This window comes from Hemicordylus capensis, chromosome 8, assembly GCF_027244095.1.
Source record: "Hemicordylus capensis ecotype Gifberg chromosome 8, rHemCap1.1.pri, whole genome shotgun sequence".
Classification (NCBI taxonomy): Eukaryota; Metazoa; Chordata; class Lepidosauria; order Squamata; family Cordylidae; genus Hemicordylus; species Hemicordylus capensis.
Genome location: NC_069664.1, coordinates 31683297 through 31688374, shown reverse-complemented (window position 1 = coordinate 31688374; position 5078 = coordinate 31683297). Strand labels below are relative to the sequence as shown.

Below are 5078 nucleotides of genomic sequence, written 5' to 3'. Positions count from 1 at the left end.
CCTACATTCCTAAAAAACAATGCACCCATTCTATGAAATATCTCAAGAATGCATGAGCTTTCTTCAAGGGTAAATTCTTCAAGATGATGAAATAACTTTCCAGTCCATATTGAAGTCTGAGTCATGCAATAAACATAAGGAGGGAGTTGGTAAGACATCTAGACCTTCGAAAAGACGTATCAGTGAACATCTGAGTAATGTGAAATGTGAATGGTGCCCCTTTGGTAAATCTTTTTTCTCTTTCTTTTTTAAAAGAAAAAATATTCCTTTAGGGATGTACAGTTTGGGAATATTGAACAAATTATACATGGATATGATAAAGTTCTGCTTAAGAGAGAAGCATAGTGGATTTTGGAATTGAACACTTTGGCTCCATAGAGGTTACACGAGGAGCATGATTTTTTGGCTGTGCTTAAATGAAGGGTGTAATATTGCTTTAAGTTGATGTTTTAAGAGTTAATGAATTACAGCTGGGTTTATTGGCAATAGCATAAATTTGCTTCTCCAGTTGGCAATATTATAAGCTTGTGAGAAGGCAAAGGACTACATGTTAGAGTTCTCTTTGGAATACTATAAATGTGAGTTTGCTTGCTGATCTTGAAGCAAGAGGAGGCAACAAGGTTGTACTTCTCTCAAGCAAGAAAACACAGCAAGGAAATAAATAAAAATAAATAAATCACCAGGAGAACAGAAGAGAAAGGAGAAGCAAAGTTTGTTAGGGCTGGTAATTTTCTAGGATTTGATTTCTGGCTGGTTGGAAGTATTTGTGTGTTTTTGTTTGTCAGAGGAGCCTGAGTAGGGGGATTCATTCCCGTTGAGCAGCATTCCAGCTTGTGGGAGGGGTCACATTCCTGAGGAGAGTCAGTTTGCCTGCCGATCTTGAATACAAGGCTCAGACCAGAGGAGTTTTGTGAACAGATAACAAAGGAGTTTAGCAGGAGATTGGTGGGGAACTCTGTGGGGAGGCACACAAGGGGTCCCCCTTCATCACCGAGGAGACACCCAGCACAAGAATAAGATGTGTACTACGTGACATTTGTAATTTTCTTGGAGAACAAGCTTAAAACCTTTAATTAGCTGACAACTGCACCCAGCACATAGCTTCAAGTGAACAAGCCCTATATACTCTACATAGCCCATCAAACCAGTTATGAAGCTAGAATGCCAGCAGGGGAGGGGGTGCTTCCCAGAGGCATGTACGGGTGTCACATGTATGGCTGTCTGCCTGAGGGGCAGAAGTCCTGAGTGTGCGCTCGGTGCAATGAGCTCCTGGCTCTCAGGGAACAAGTTCGTTCCCTTGAAGCCAAGGGGGCTGCCTTGGAAAAGCTCAGGAAGGTAGAGAGGTGTCTGGATGAGACCCTCAGGGATGTGGTAGAGGCATCCCACTTCTAGGCTGATAGTGCTTCTCCTGTCCTGGAGAGTGAACATCTCGGGGAAGGAGGACATCAGTCTGAGGAAGAGGGAAACACTCCCTTAGAGGAACCCCTTCCTTGGGTGATGCGCCCATATCCTCTCACACAGAGGATAGTCCTCTGGGAGGTGGGTGCCTCCTAGTAGTGGGTGATTTGATCATTAGGGGCATAGAGAGATGGGTCTGTGACCCGTGTGTAGACCACAAGGTGACATGCCTGCCTGCAGCGATGGTTGCGGATGTCACACTGTGTCTAGGTAGGCTGTTAGGCAGTGCTGGGGAGAAGCAGTGGTGTAGCTATAATTGAGCAGATGGGTTAAAAGGCCAGCCCCCCCCCAGCTTCTGAGGCCCCCACAGCTACACCCCTCCCTATTTTCTTCATTATCTCATTCACTCCAAAGGGCCGCTGGGGACTGGGGAGAACACGGGCCCCATCTCCCCTAGCTACACCCCTGGGGAGCAGTCGGCTGCTGTGGTGCACGTTGGCACCGACGATGTTGGGAAATGAAGTCGGGAGATCCTGGAAGCTAAATGTAGGCTGCTAGGTAGCTTATTGAAGTCCAGGACCCCCAAGGTAGTGTTCTCTGAAGTGCTACCTGTTCCATGTGCATGGACAGCAAGACAGGCAGAGCTGAGAGGTCTCAATGTGTGGATGGGATGGTGGGCCTAGGAGGAGGGTTTAGATTTGTTAGGCACTGGGATACATTTTTGGGGAGAATGAAGCCATTTGAACCAAAATTTGAACCAAATTTTGAACCAAAATGGAACCAGACTGCCGGTGGTCTGGTTCAAAATGGTCACAGAGCAGCTTTTAAAATGATGTCTGGAGAAGCAGTGCTCTTCTTCAGAGGCAATTCTACAAAACATTGTACACATTACTGCAAGAAGTAAGTGTGTGTGTGTGTGTAATATTAAAGAACTGGATGAACGCACTGAACATTACAGAGATGTACAATACCAAAGAAACTGATACCAAATTAGCACAATTGGACAAAGATCTAAAACAGTTCAAGGATGAAACGAAAGAAAAGAAACATAAAAAAATTTGAGAGACAAAGGAGATTATGAATGTAACAGGATATATCCTTGGTTGGATAAGAAATTGCTCTATAAAACCAAGAAGGTACAGTATCCTTTGCTCTTGACAAAAGCTTAATCCAAAAGTACAATAAATTATCCCCATTTAGCCCTTCGTTCCCCTAATTTTTAAAAAAGGTTTTTAAAGTTAAGGCTTTAAAAGTAAGTCCCCCAAATGATGGCTGGGAGGGGTGGTAGAGCGCCAGGCAAGGAGAGGACTGGAGTAACGGAACGGCTCAGCCAGCCCTTGAATGCATCTACGTGGCATGCCCTGTCATGCATCTGTGACCCAAGGATGAAGAGCAGAGCTGTTGCCCCTGACTAGCTGCCCAGGTGGAGGGGCCTCCTGGTCAAACATGTTAGGCATGCATTGGAGAGGAGGCTAGGTCACAAGCAGGGGGAGGTGGCCATGCACAATCCACCCCCAACAGCACTGTCACCACTTCTTCCCAGAGCAGCAGTGTGGTCTCTCTGGCAGCAGCACCAAAAGGACAGCCAGTGCCACCTCCATGTCCCATCACCTGGTGGTCCACAGAACGCTTCCTTGGTGCCTTGCCAGGGGGATGGGAGGAACCAACTGATCCCTGCAGCCATGTTGAGCCGTCTGTTCTGCTCTACCTGCAGGTGCTGGAGAAAGGCCTGGAGACAGAGCCGTACCAGTTTGGGGCAACATGTCACCCTGTCTGGCTGGACTTGGCACCTGCTGCTGGAAGGTTCCTCTCATGCCTGCCAACCAGTGTCCTGAGCAAGAGGTTGTTCTCATTATACAGACCCCAGATTTTGCCCCAGCAAAGCAGAAGGCCATATTGCTGTCATGCCCTTGAGCTCCAACAGCGAGGAGGAAGGGGAAGCTGTCGGCTTTCCAGCCAAGTCAGGAATGTCTGAAGGGCAGAGCCCGGCTGTCAGCATTCCTAAGACAGCTGCAGTAAATCCAGCTGATGATTTAGAACAGGCTCAGCAGCCTGAGTCAACAGAAAGCGTGAGGAACCAATCAGAGGGTGAACTAGACATTGGAACACCACTGACACAGCAACAATGCAGGTGTTCTAAATGCAGGACACAATTAGAAGCGGTTAGGAGGAGCAAACGGCTATTGTTGAAGGCTGACAAGCCGTGAATTCCTACCAGCTGGGAGCTCTCGGCTTGCTCCATAAATTACAGCTCCAAACTCCGACTCATGGCTGAGATTCAACGTTCGTCATTCAGCCAACAGCGTGCAGCTGAGCTGAGAACTTCCCTGGCCTTGGGCCAGACCTTGATAATTGCTTCACTGCCTGGGCCTGGAAGGCCAGGGAATTTATAATCATCTGCCCTTTCCTGCCAACTTGGAAGGGGATGGCAATTCTTATGAAGCTGCTCTTCAAGCTTTAGATGATCATTTCAACCCTGGTTTGAATGTGATTGCTGAACCTTACACGTTCTATTCTAGATCCCAACTGCCTGTTGAAACTATCGATCAGTATGTCACAGCACTGCGTGCCTTGAGAGTAACTGGTGGGTTTGCCAATGTTACAGAGTGGTTCCAGGACTCACTGCTGGAGATCCCGCTCCAGATGGCATCAACCTTGTTAACTTCTGCTGCCATGGGAGTGAGTTAGCTCCTGAAATACTCTGCTACATAAGTAGTTACCCCCAGTGCTCACACCTTGCTTGCGTGGAGCTTTGTGGAACTCCCCTATGGCCCTCCCCATAGGTGGAGGGTGGAGACTGACAGTAGTATACAGAGAGTGCTCTAGATAATCTCCAGGAAAATGCATATCTTGAGCAAGTTGTAGGTTATTTTGTTGACACTATGATATACATTAGTCTTCATTAAGATTAAGAGCCAGCGTGGTGTAGTGGTTAGAGTGCTGGACTAGGACCGGGGAGACCCGAGTTCAAATCCCCATTCAGCCATGATACTAGCTGGGTGACTCTGGGCCAGTCATGTATCTCTCAGCCTAACCTACTTCACAGGGTTGTTGTGAGGAGAAACAAGTATGTAGTACTCTGGGCTCCTTGGAGGAAGAGTGGGATGTAAAATAATAATAATAATTTACCATTTTTATTTTTATTTTTGGTTTGGCTATATGGTTAATCTAGCTATTCAGCCTATTTTAGGTACTCATATGGGAATGTATATTAACACTATATGTTACCAGCCTTCATTCAGTTATTCACTCTGCGTATTTTGTCTCAACTGATAGTGATATTTAGTGAAACGTTATACTTGCATATATCTATGGTCATATTACAATTTGATTCATGTATTTTAAGATTGCCACTGAAGAAGACGATACAGTCGAAACGCGTTTGGCAACCATACAGGAGAGATCGGATGCTGTCAAGATCACGATACGATGCTTCATCTTCCAACTAAAGCACAATACTGGGAACGTTTATGCACACTTCCCCCATTTAATTGGCGGTTTTGAATATGAACTATTGGATTTAATATGAAGAGTCCCTCAATGGCCATTTTGTATTGGTTTTACTGAGATTTATAGTTATATTTTAAATGATCCAATTCTATAATTTTTGTATAGTTGTACAGTGTTTTTAAATCATACAGTTTCATCACTATAATATTAAAATCACTATGATATTAAAA

General features: G+C 45.5%; 1 long non-coding RNA gene across 1 annotated transcript; it reads left to right on the top strand.

The window, feature by feature from the left end:
- Positions 1-535: 535 nt before the first annotated feature.
- LOC128334004 (uncharacterized) lies at positions 536-5078 on the top strand. Its single transcript, XR_008311149.1, has 3 exons — positions 536-578; positions 3113-3240; positions 4745-5078. It is a non-coding gene; the product is annotated as an uncharacterized LOC128334004 (long non-coding RNA).